The following is a 14,062-nucleotide window of genomic DNA, read 5'->3' on the forward strand; positions in this document are numbered from 1 at the left end:
TGACAGAGATTCCACTGTATAGCGATTGCATCTGTTCCTTGATACCACTGACATTAATATGTATATCAGCCATCTTTGTATTGGTTCCAGTAATGTGGCAGTCATGAGTGTCTGGACACTAACATTGGTGCCACAAACTGCCTGAAACTATGGTTTTTCGATGAAGATTGTGCTACGCCAATCGTTGAAGGATCCACGCATTGCCCTTTTGACAGTGGGATGTTTATAAGTTCTGTAGAAGCAGCAGCTGCACAAGCAGTTTTACTTTACACACATAACCGCAGAGCAACAGATATTCTGATTGTAACAGATATCAGAAGAAACTTACTGGCAGATTAAAACTGTGCGCCGGACCGAGACTCGAACTCGGGACCTTTGCCTTTCGCGGGCAATTGCTCTAGCAGGCCTGGCAGAAGTGAAGCTGTGAGGACGGGGCGTGAGTCGTGCTAGGGTAGCTCAGTTGGTAGAGCAATTGCCCGCGGAGGGCAAAGGTCCCGAGTTCCAGTCTCGGTCCGGCAGACGGTTTTAATCGGCCACGAACTTTCATATCAGAGCACACTCCGCTGCAGAGTGAAAATCACATTCTGGAGATATCAGAAGATCACTCCGATATATACTAACGGAAAAAATCGCAACACAGAAAATAATTAATGTAGAGTAATGAAATTTCGGGAATACTTTTGCGTAGGTAGCATAATTAAATGATTAACATTGCGAGATTATAGGTTAATGTGAGCGCGAGATAAGCCATTGCAAATAGTATCTGCTGGTACATTAACAACCGCTGTAAAGGCCAGTTCTTTGAGTCAGCTCCTAGGTCAAACGCAGTTGTTTGTCTCGTTTCTGCGATATACAACGTAATGATAAAAATATCATCTCCTGTACGAGAAGTACAATGTGTGATAAGGAGAAGCATACTGGGACGCAGTGGAAAGCAATTCGAGGAGATATAGAAGTCCTAATGCTGTCGAAAATTCATGCATGCATCTGTGCGTTAAGGAAGCGTTGTGGGTGCGCTAGTTGTAACATTCCAGCTTGCGCATCAAGTGGTATAGCCTGTACTATGCTTAAAAAGGGTAAATATCCTCTTTACGTACAAGCGCACAATAACAAGAGCACGCATCACGTACATGGCATGGCGAGTGACTGCCTATAAGTGGTCTGCCCTGAGAGAATGACAGTCTTTTGATGTATAGCACAGCCGACATAAAAATGGTTGCTGTACAAGTTTTGCTATGGAAAAATATGAGTGAAGGAATATCAATAAAGCCTCATTTCTGAAAATATCCCCGTCGACTAATAGTGGAGCTATACAAAGTTATTAGAGAGCATTTAAGGTTGGTGGTTTCCTGCCTCCTTGCGGCGGCCTACAGCCTGCGTGGGACTCGAAGGCAGTGGCACATTGTTCCGCACATGCGAGGTAGCGTTAATTGTATTTTCAGCTGCCTGCTCATGTGGATGTTAGGGGCATGAGGCATAATGACAGTAGCACAGCGATGGGTAGATGTCTGCGGCGTGGCACATCTGCTTCCATCAGACATGTAGCAGGCCAACGGCCTTGCCGCTATGGTAACACCGGTTCCCGTCAGATCACCGAAGTTAAGCTCTGTCGGGCTGGGCTAGCACTTGGATGGGTGACCATCCGATCTGCCGAGCGCTGTTGGCGAGCGGGCTGCACTCAACCCTAGTGAGGCAAACTGAGGAGCTACTTCTTTGAGAAGTAGCGGCTCGGGTCTCGTAAAGACATACGGCCGGGAGAGCGGTGTGCTGACCACATGCCCCTCCATATCCGCATCGAGTGACACCTGTGGGCTGAGGATGACACGGAGGCCGGTCGGTACCGTTGGGCCTTTCCAGGCCTGTTCGGACAGAGTTTAGTATGTGGCATGCTTCGACACGTGCAGAGACCTGCTCCACGGATGGTCTTTGTTTAAAATCAGGCGCCGCAGTTATTCCTATCCCACTATAATAGTGGTGGCAATTGTCTAAACATCAAATAGAGGCATCACTAGTGTTGATAATGTTATATGGTGAGAGCACAAGTCACTTACCGTGGCTACCTTTTTGAAAAAGTTCCTGCTTCGTCGCTAAAATATGTTTAATTTGTTGACCTTGAAAAGAAGCGAAACTACGTAGCTGAAACAATAGCAACCCTCTTTTCTTAGCTATGCCAGAGAGAGGGATGGAGTAATAAATAATACTTAAATTCAAATGAGAGTGAGGGAAGTGGTGCAGTGGTTCACTCGCTGAGCTCACGTTCTGGAAGACTTTGGTTTTCCGTGATTTCCCCACATCGCTCCTAACAAATGCCAGGATGGCTTCTTTGTAAGAACACAATTGATTCCCTTCACCACACTTGAAACAATTCGATGCTGTGCAACATCTCATTGCAGTGAAACTTTAATCAACCCTCTCTCCTCCGAATGCGACAGTCTTCTTTTTATTCTATCTGGGGGCTGTGGCTGATCTCTCCTGCAGACAGTGATGATGATAATGATGCTTCATGACGACTGACCAACGTACAGAGCATATATGATGAGGCCATTTCATGGTGATAGCTTCCATACCCTGATCAATAGTGAGGGTAAACCACATCTATTTTGGAGTGGCGTGGGGATTTTATCAGACGGCCATGATGTCATAAGTTATGGTAATTACCCTCCCCCCTCCCCCTCACCCAACTGGACCAGAGGACTGGGGGAGGGGTGTGGAAAGGTGGCCATCTTTTGTTGTAAATTGTGGCTATTACGGGGTGTAAAGTCGCTCGCATCCGTAGTGGAATTCTACATGTGCACCCAGGATAACGCTAAATGACCAAGAACGAACCGGCAGCCAGCCCAAATATTGTATTTCCTGGCTACAAACATGCGCAAAATCAAAATCAAAAAGCCTCAAAAAACGGATCTTTTCACGACCAACTGCTTAAAAGACTTTGCCCTTCAGTCCGTGTATGCATTTTAAACCTAGCAGCCATTAGCCTAGCTAAAAGCGAGTACCCAGTACTACATATCACAGTATGTACAGTATTGGCGCCTAAGTAAGGAGCAATATCGACATGCTACCCTCATTTCGACAAACACAGAAAATGAGATCCATTATGTCTGGATACAAATGGAGGATACTATTTAACATTTACAAGCCACCAAATGTGCTGTGGCCACTGGATGTTATGCCGATTACTGCCCACCCATTGATTTATGCTGGAGATTTTAGTAGTCACCATGGTCATCGAAACTATGCACGTGACAATGAATGTGGTATTGCGCTCAACGACTGGGCGGGCTGAAAATGAAAATCTATACCTGATTTATGATGTCAAGGATTTGAGAACTTTCAAATTGGCCGCTTGGCGAAGAGATTACAACCCGGATCTCTGCTTTTATATGGCAACCAGTACCTATATCCGGAGAAGTCATACATAATTTTCTAAACAGCCAACACGGTTCACTAATCTTCGGTATGGGGCTCTCTGTCGCAATAGCGAGATCTGTACCGCGACCCAGATGGAATTTCGGCAGTGCTGATTGATGGAGTTTTCCCGGCCACTTAGATGTAACTGTGTTATTGTATCAGAACCTGAAAGCTACCCTCTATTTGTAGGGTCTGTTGTTACTGCTACTAAGACGTTCATCCCTCGTGGATACAGAAAGTAATATACACCTGGGCTGAATGAATATTGCGAACAACTTTATAAACAATATAGCGAAACTGGCGACAGCGATATTGCAGATGACCTCCTCCAAAGTCTTGACTCTGCTAGAAGAGTACGCTGTTGCGAGACTGCAGAAAATGTACACTTAAAACGTTCAAGCAGAAAGGCATCGAGTCTTCTGCGTAAGCTTGATGGAGTCACCAATAAATCCGATCAGAAGACTGCTATTTCGGGTAACCAAATCGCTAGCCATATAGTTGAAATGTAGATCATCCCGTGACAAACAATATGCTTACAAAATAAAACGAAATCGCATCTCTCTACAAGCTCAGTGCCCAAACGAATCCAACTTCTCTTCACCTTTTACACTGAATTGGATGAAGCCTTGAAACAAACTAAACATGTTGAAGCATCCGGACTTTATGATAAACGTGGGTAATTATGCAAAAAATAGCAGGTCCACTTCTTCTCCTACACGCTAGATAATGGGTCATTGTCCAACAAACTAAAGAGAACAAAAATAGAGGCAATTTTGAAGCCGCGTAAAAGAAACTAACCACCCTCAATGTTTCAGAACAATTTCTCTTTTGAACTGTACTAATACTCTCGGATAGGCTCATTTATATTCTAATGGAATTAGCGGCTTCGTTATAACCATATCCCAGCAGAGCAAGCAGGTTTCAGGCTACTGACAAGTTGCTGCGACCAGGTACTGGCTCTAACAACTTTCATAGAGGCTGATTTAAAAAAAAAAGTGAAGACATCTGTCACGTTCGCACACCTAACCGCGGCATATGACACGGTCTGGAGAGAAAGGATGATATACAAATTACTGAAAATAGTCCGATGTCGAAAAACTTAACTCTCATCAACACCTTCTACATCTACATCTATATGGATACTCTGAAAATCACGTTTATGTGCCTGGCAGAGGGTTCATCGAACCTCCTTCACAATTCTGTATTATTCCAATCTCGTACAGCGTGCGGAAAGAATGAACACCTATATCTTTCCGTACGATCTCTGATTTCCCTTACTTTATCGTGGTGATCGTTTCACCCTATGTAGGACGGTGTCAACAAAATATTTTCACATTCGGAGGAGAAAGTTGGTGATTGGAATTTCGTGAGAAGATTCCATCGCAACGAAAAACGCCTTTCTCTCAATAGTGTCCAGCCCAAATCCTGTATCATTTCTGTGACACTCTCTCCCATACTTTGCGATAATACAAAACGTGCTGACCTTCTTTGAACTTTTTTCGATGTACTCCGTCAGCCGCATCTGGTAAGGATCCACACCGCGCAGCAGTATTCTGAAACAGGACGGACAAGCATAGAGTAGGCAGTCTCCTTAGTAGATCTGTTACATTTGGTAAATAACAGATATTTCCCCGTTTACTTGGGAGAAAATGTGAGAAAGGAGAGGAAATTAAATAATGGTCTACCATAGGGCTCCATCTTCGCCCCCCTATTATTGAACATGCATATCTCCGATCTCGCCAATACCAGGTCAAGAAAATTCTGCTACGCGAACGATATCGCTCTTGCTTGTAGAACCAAAGATCGCGGTCAAGCGAAAGGAGTTCTCACAGAAGAACTAGCCGTTATGATCTTCTGTTTTACAAAGTGGCGACTTAAAGCGAAGTATGCGCATTCCATCCGAACAACAAACAAGCTAACTCGGAGCTCAGTGATACTTAACAGAAACAATGTTTGCCATAAGAAGTACCCAAATACCTTGGTGTCACCCTTGACCGCGCCCTTTCATATATAAAATAGCTTGAAAAAACCGCTGCCAAGATAAAAACTCCTAACAGTTTATTCAAAAATATTGTGGAATGACATGGAGAACTTCAGCAGAAACCTTGCGCTCATCATCCGCTGCGCTAGTCTTCACAGCAGCCGAGTATTGTGCCTCTGTGTGGCTAAACAGCTGTCACAGTAACTTGATCGACGTCCAGTTGAACCACACTATGCGGTTACTAACTGAGACAATTCGACCAACACCAATCTAATGGCTTCCTCTGTCGAACAACATCTACCCACCCGCAACCCGTAGAAGCATGGCCTTACTGAGAGAATACCGCAAGCTACAGGAGGACCTGGAATTACCCATACAGGAAGTCACACCAAGTCTACGACGATATAAACTTCATTCAAAAAACCCGCCATTACGGCAAGCAGAACAGCTAGCTGCTGGGTCAAATTGAACAGAGCTCGCACTGGGCATGGTCGATGCGCAGACTCGCTTAACAAATGGGGTGCTACAGAGTCTCTAGTTTGTTATTGTGGGACTTCGAACCAGAAAGTCATGAACATTAGAGATGAATGCCCCTTGCATTCGTATCAGGGGAGTTGGAGCGACCTCATGAAGGCTGATGATACAGTTCTTATATGGACGAACTTAGATATTCACATTTAGTTTGGTTTATATGTACTTTTGTCTTTCTGTACCCTTGTTATATACATATACTAATGTTACATATCTGTGTTTTTACACTGCATGTGATCCGTACGAATAAATAAATAAATGTGGCTATTACGATAAGGCTAAAACAATCTGGTAACAAAACAGTCACATAAACATAAGAATATACGTGAGTCGCTTGTTTATGTTAGGACCACAAATTAAGTTTGCATAAATATAACTTAAGAGAACAACTGAACGATTTGTTTACATAACGACACTAGACAAAGGACCAGTGCGTTTGCAGAAGGAGGACAGAGGACGCACTGTTCCAGAACATACCCAGATCCTCTACTGATGGAGACAAAGTATTAAGAAGGTGCACGTATTTTTCTGATAAACTCGTAATAGGAGTAACCTAGACGACTACGTGTGGTCATAATTGTAACACGAGTAGGACTACTGGTAGTCGTGTAAATCGAATACATCCAATGTGTAAGAAGTTTTATTTACATGATGTATCTGGCAAAAGGCATGATACATTTTAAGACTGGTTACTGACCTTATGTGGCACACAACAATGTCTGTGTCAGTATCTGTACTCCGCAAGCCACCTTATGGTGAGTGGCAGAGGGTTCTTCATGTACCTCTTGCCCGCTTTTCTGTTCCCGTCGCAATCCCCTAACTGTCGCTTCCTTCCGTTCTCGCACACAAGTGCTTTCTTACCTCCAGGGAAATTCTTCTGTCACCCTGATCGTGGCAGCAGCGGACGTCTTGTCTTACTGCAGGCGTTTCTGCCGAAACTTACTCTGTGAGTACAATGGGAGACGTGGGACTGTTACAGACAAGAAACTGTGGAATGTCAGCTTGATCTGAATAAGTTCTTTAATACGAGTGGAAGGTGAGACAGCATTTCCATTTTGGGAGCCACCAATCAACAATACCTGATTATTAGTAGAAGCAGTCAGGTCATACGTCACAAATATCATAGAAGAAGAAACAATTCGCTGGGCTCGCAGTGCCGAAGATATCGCTTAGAAACATTATGTGATAAAATATGGATTAATGCTACAGTAGTTTAATGATGTTCTTATTGTGATGGCTAGAATGACATCTTCAGACCATCTGCGAAAGCCGGCCGGTGTGGCCAAGAGGTTCTAGGCGCTTCAGTCTGGAACCGCGCGACCGGTACGGTCGCAGATTCGAATCCTGCCTCGGGCATTGATGTGTTTGATGTTCTTAGGTTAGTTAGGTTTAAGTAGTTCTAAGCTCTAGGGGACTGATGACCTCAGATGTTAAGTCCCATGATGCTTACAGCCATTTGAACAATTTTTTAACCATCTGCGAAAGTTACATAATACTTTTACTTTGTTATAATGTTGGGTAATCATATTTTCGTATATACGTATCTGGTACTTACGTCCATAGATCACCAGTGGTCGCTGTTAATCTGTATTCTATTAGCACGGGACTCATGGCCATAGATGTTAAGTCCCATAGTGCTCAGAGCCATTTTTTCTATTAGCACGTGGTGTAGGTATAGGACTCTTATGCTGTAAGCTACTTTGTTGCTTGCTCCTGTTGGTAATAACGCAACAATTATAGGCATTACAACAAACACAAACACAGATACAAACACACCGCAATACCCAAGGTTGCTGCTACATGTAGCAAACTTGCAAAAACTAGGGCTCGTATCAGAAGAGTTTCCTCTGTGTGTCACCCAAGAAGCGTAGATTACAGAGCTTACGTTATTACTGATATCTTACAAAGAGCACAAGCTACAGCAATACCTGTAGTACGCGATGCACCCAGAGGACATCATGGTCAGCACTATCAACAAGACTAAGAAAGGACACTCGTGATGGAAGACGATATTACCAAAAACCAAATAAAGAAAGAGAAATTAGATATCAACATTACCGCGAAGCTAAAACAAGATACAAAGACAAACTACACAAGACCAGGAAAGACCAATCAGACGCATATGTTACGTCAAACTGACAGAACAACACCTTTGGAGAGCCGATCAAACTGCAGTCTGAACGTATCAAGTCGCCGACAGTATTATCAGCACTGAAGAAACGAAGAGGCGGAAGATCTACAACGCAGTATCTGCTCAACAAACTACTTCCTGACGATGACCACACTAAGGGGCCGGCCGGTGTGGCTGTGCCGTTTCGGCGCTTCAGTCTGGAACCGCGTGACCGCTACGGTCCCAGGTTCGAATCCTGCCTCGGGCATGGATGTGTGTGATGTCCTTAGGTTAGTTAGGTTTAATTAGTTCTAAGTTCTAGGCGACTGATGACCTCAGAAGTTAAGTCGCATAGTGCTCAGAGCCATTTGAACCACACTCAGGGCAAACAACTTCACACCTCCCTCGCAAACTACTTTATTGCAAATACGGAAACGAAGGTATCACCATTGCTTTCGTACGCGAGGACGTTGCTTTGGCAGTACACAAAATAAAGAACAAAAAGACTCCAGGCCCGGATGGCATCCACCCCGAAACCATCAAACAAGCTGCTCCACTTATTGTGCCATGCCTGACAGACTTGCTGAATGATGCCCTACTAGAAGGACTACTTCCACTCTAAGCTGGTCGTAGGTTGTGTTCCAGAAATGAAGAGCGTAGAGACAGAAGTGATGCCACTTTCTGCAGGACCTGACCATCATTTTGCAGAACAATGCTCAAGCACGTACAGCGGAGGCTGTTACTGATTTGTTTGACTGATGGGGATGCTAAGTGCTATACCACCTACTGCACTAGCCCTGACTTACGCCCTCAACTCCATTTCTAAACTGAAGGAAACTCTTCACGCCATTCCTTCAGAACTGCTACAAATTCGTCGGGCAATAGACCGCGCCGCTCGAACTTACAACACAACTGGCACTGCTAAGAGTATCCTACGACTTCCACATCGCTGGCAACGGTTTGTACACAACGCTGGTGACTACTCTGAAGGGCAATAAAACTTTGAAACACGTATCTATTTTGTACGGGCTGTAAATAAATAGTTGCCACTATTAAAGTTCCAACCCTCCTATTTCAAGCATTGTGGAACTTGTTTATTTTGGGAACTTGCAACTTTAAACTAAATTCACTGGTAAAGATCTTCCATTTAATTTGTTTTTGGAGACTTTCGTCCTATGTATATCCATATTAACTACAGAAGTGTTGGAACTGTGTCTCTAGGAGGTGGCACATGAGGAACTGTTTGCAAATTAATTCTTTGGCGATCTATCCCACACCATGTATGTGAACGTGAACTGTTTGTGTGCATATGAAAGAGTATATGACAAGTTGAGAGTACTTGCAAACCGCACATGAGCATCTGATGTGGAAACCGAACGTGATTCATGGTGACTTGCTCACCATCTGCAGTGAATCTGTATAAGTCGTTTTCTGAAGACCTGTACCTAGGTGTCACACCCTTTATATTTACTACATTACAGAGAAACGGCTCCACCTAGTATCTGCCCTATCCAGTATCTGACATCTACCAGGGTATTCTAGAAACCGGTCACGTTAACGAAGCCTGTATGAGACGCACAGACGTGACACTGACGAAGTTGCAAGACAACACATTTGAGACGCGAGTCGCAGCTCCTCTGTTTCTTGCGGGGCGAGTATCTCTGGCAAGTGGCTGTCCCTGGGTGACAGTAATAGCCAGCCAGGGGCCAGAAAGGACGGCTGCGGCGGCGCCTGCGAAGCGAGGCGTGAATCGATCTCCGATGAGCGGGACCGGGGGGAAGGGGGGCAGGGGGTCGCTCATTAGCGCACTGCCTGGCAGCCCTCCCCCCCTCCCCCCCCGCTCTATCGGCAAACTGTTGCTCCCCCCCCCCCCCCTGCCATCTCTCCTCCTCCCTCCTCAGCCTCTACCTCCACTTGCTGGCGACGAACGACGCCTTAGTGTCCAGACCAGTCCGCAGAAACACTTACTATTCGTTGTCTCAAGTATGAAACTATTCCATCTTGTGATATTATACAGTTCTAGAGACCTTTTCATCTGTCGATCGTATATATTGTAACCTCCCCACACGAAATTAAAAAATTGAAATAAAAATAATTATTATGGAGCCAAGTGTAACCTCCCTACAAAACTAAAAATTAAATGATTTTTTTTAAATATTGTAAGCTCGGAACAAAATTGGATTCCCCCAAATATAATAAAATTCAGTAACCTGGTAAATTTTATGAGGACAGCAGCGCTGCCCTTCGGCTCTGTATTCTGAATAAAAAAAGCAAAAATTCTTACCTCAATAAAAAACTGCGAATATATCTGCTCTTATGTAGAAATTTTTTTTTGACACAGCTTCGTGCAATGCTGGCGTATTTTTTTTTTTTTATTCTTGCAAGGAATGATCATGCATTGGAAATACTCTTTAAATTGAAATGAATGCTTTTCTTTAAGAAATTACTTTATATTATGAAAATTATTATTGCGGCATTTTTGAAAGACGTTAATGACAGTTAATATACATTACTAGATATGCGCAAGGCTGCTTCTTTACCTTCTACAATAATACTCATCCCCCAGAGTCCCGACAAGAGCAGACTGCCGACACGCGCAGACATGCGCCGACCACTGCATACTCAAGACTGATGCCGACTGACTACTACTACGGACTAGCGCGGACTCGCAACAAGCAACAACTAACTACATACTACTCTCTGGTCAGAGACTCTCCTATGCCTCGCCCATCGCCAGGCAACACATACGTCTTACATAACCCTCCACTGGGGGGGGGCAAAAATTTGGCAGTGATGGTGAGTCAATTGGACTTGCCATGAGCAACAAATTTTTCCTAATTAACTAAGTTTACAATCTCAGAATATATACATATATATAAGTGCAGAACACGAAATAAAATATAGTGCACATGCACTGAGTACAGAACATATCAAGCAAAGACAAAATGTATGCACAATGAGTACAAAGCATATTAACAAATGGCAAAAGTGCACACGCACTGCAGTACAGAACATATCAGCAAATCACGAAATGTATACGCAATGAATACAAATCATATTAACAAATGACAAAAGTGCACGCACACTGTAGTACAGAACATATCAGGAAATCACAAAATGTATACGCAATGAGTACAAATCATATTAGCAGATGACATAAAGTGCACACGCACTGTAGAAGTCTTAAACATTTTTACAACAAATAAACATATCAAGGAGTGAAATAAAGTGTACACGGGCTGTAAAAGTCTTTAGCATATCTACATAACATATCATGGAGTGAAATAAAGTGCACACCCACTGTAAAAGTCTTTAGTATTTTTACATAACGTATCATGGAGTGAAATAAAGTGTACACGGGGTGTAAAAGTCTTTAGTATTTTTACATAACATATCATGGAGTGAAATAAAGTGCATACGCACTGTATAAGTCTTTAGCATTTTTACATAACATACCATAGAGTGAAATAAAGTGCACACGCACTGTATATGTCATTATCATTTTACAAGAACTAGGAAAGGAATGGGAAGGATTGCATCATGGTTGCAGCACATTAGGTTGCACGCAGCTGCACTGAAAGTCCATATCTTTCTACAGAAGCACAACACCAAGTGAGACAATCTGAAGTTCTTTTCCCTGAAGTATTTATCAGTGTAGTCAAGACACTGAAATGTCGTAGTAATATTCCATGTTATCATTTTGGTAGTACATTAGGTACACCAAACAGTGGGACCATAATAACATCTCCATCGCTCAAGGTGGTGGACAGCATGTCGTGTCAACACCACATTCTTGTAAGGTACACCAACGTAGAATTAGTGCAAAAACCAAATATAGTGCTCCATGATCATGAGGATAGACAGCACAAGCGGATATTGCAGTATTTCTGGTAATAAGGTCAGAAGGTGAAGGACATTAAGCCACATACTAGTCTTCGTTGAGAATTACACTAGTCTAACAACTGATTTGAGTAATTGGTGGCACTCATTACCCAGTTACTGAACATTTCTGTACCATGTATGAAGTATTACAGAATAATGTTCATAAGTAATCTGTTTACAGAGAACATTGGCACTCATTGGCCAGTTACAAACCATCAGAAGTCATCATTCAAAACAGGAGCTAATGAATGGCATAGTATCAACATAATTCACTTAGTTACAGTAATCATTGGCACTCATTGGTCAGTTACAAAACATGTAGCAAGTATTGAATAGTACAAAACATTTTTCATCATTCAAGTGACATGCGACATATTTAAAATAATTATTGGCATTCATTCGCCAGTTACAAAGTATTCATATATTTTTATAAAACCTTATTCAGTATTATTCAGAAGTTATCATTCAAAATGAGAGTCAATTATTGGCATAGCATTTATAGAGTATAACAAAATATTATTTACAGAAATTATGGGCATACTATTTATGCATTATTGCAAATTATCATTCAATATTACTCAGAACTGATCATTCCGGTGACATAGAACATATTGAAAATGTAACATACTGTAACTATTATTCAATTTTCTTTTGTGCTAGCAATGCATTGCGTTGGGATCGATAATTAATTACTGGGGCATAACAATATTTTCTTTTGAGTTATTGCTGCAAATGAAGATGTGTAATGTCATTCGTCATGAGTCAGCTGTAGCAAAGTTATGAAACAAGTGGAGTATATGTGATCATATTCATGAATGACACACACAAATGGGTAAGAAAAAATGCAAGTATTAGAACAGGCTTAATGATTAATTTCGTGAATAATTTCTCCTGCAAAATATACAAAATGGATTATTAAGCTGAAAGAGGAAACGCATATTATGCTGAAAAGTAGTGAACTTCGAATTAACAGGTAGTGAAATGTGTATAAAATATATATGTTCTCTAGCTGTCCTTTCCAAAACCTTCAGTCATCATACCATGCGACATAAGACAACCTGTCAAAACGAACTGCAACAAATACCTAAATAACCACATAGCATTTCTTAACTAACAGTAAATTTATAAACTTTATCATTATTTTCATCTGCATAGAAAAACTTCATTATCATCACCTGCAAAGAAAAACTTCATTATCCATATCATCATAACTCCATTATTATCATCACCTGTAAAGAAAAACTTCATTATCCATATCACTATATTCTTCATCATTATTCATCACCATTCATTATCATCTGCAAAAAAGTCAATTCATTATTCATTATACAACTATTGATAGTATAAAGTTCCTTATTTCCAGCATGCTTCATCACTAAAACTAAGATGTGTAGTTCTGTCTGACAGCCTGCATCAATCGCCTCGTATTCTGAAAGAAAAAATTAGTTAAGACTGCTTTCATACGATGTGTATAGTATGTTCTTGTCAATCCTTGTTAATTCTGATCCATTTACTCTTCGTGACGAGGTATCGCATTTTCTTTAGTTCATTCCGAAGGTGAAATTCCCATTTCTGTTCAATTTATTTCTTTTACACGTCATTTCTTTCTGAAAATGATGAACAAAGATTAATGTCTTGCATTTAAATCATATACCCACTAAATAAAAACTGGTTTATAGTAACATAATTGAGCATACAGCATAGCATGACAGAAAACGTAATATGTCAAAAAATATAGACAGTGTTCAGATGCAAAAATGTACACACAGTATCACAATGTAGCAGCAAAAAAATGTAAAATAGTCACGATGTTGAGATATCATAAGGCAAAATGTCAAAGTCAACTGGTGTTTGTTACATCTTAAATATTTCATAGTGCATACAAACAAAACAGTAAAACAATCATACATACATGAAAAATGAAAAATGTGCACGGTCTGATGTGTAACGACAAGAAAAGTGACCTGCTAAGCTTACCTTTCCTGGCACTTGCCAAGAAAAAATCTGATAATGATCAGTAAGTGTTCATGCGAATATAATAGCATAAGTGGTCATAAAAAAATTAGGAAATGGCATTATAGTGTGATAAATCATAAAGTATGTTCATTCAATAAAGGGTTTGATGTTAGAGACATGGTGGTTCCCTT

General features: G+C 41.6%; 1 pseudogene; it reads left to right on the forward strand.

Moving 5' to 3' along the window:
- Window positions 1–1,548: 1,548 nt before the first annotated feature.
- On the forward strand, window positions 1,549–1,666 carry LOC126485488 (5S ribosomal RNA; annotated as a pseudogene).
- The last annotated feature ends 12,396 nt before the right edge of the window (window positions 1,667–14,062 follow it).

Source organism: Schistocerca serialis, chromosome 6 (assembly GCF_023864345.2).
Source record: "Schistocerca serialis cubense isolate TAMUIC-IGC-003099 chromosome 6, iqSchSeri2.2, whole genome shotgun sequence".
NCBI classification, from domain to species: Eukaryota; Metazoa; Arthropoda; class Insecta; order Orthoptera; family Acrididae; genus Schistocerca; species Schistocerca serialis.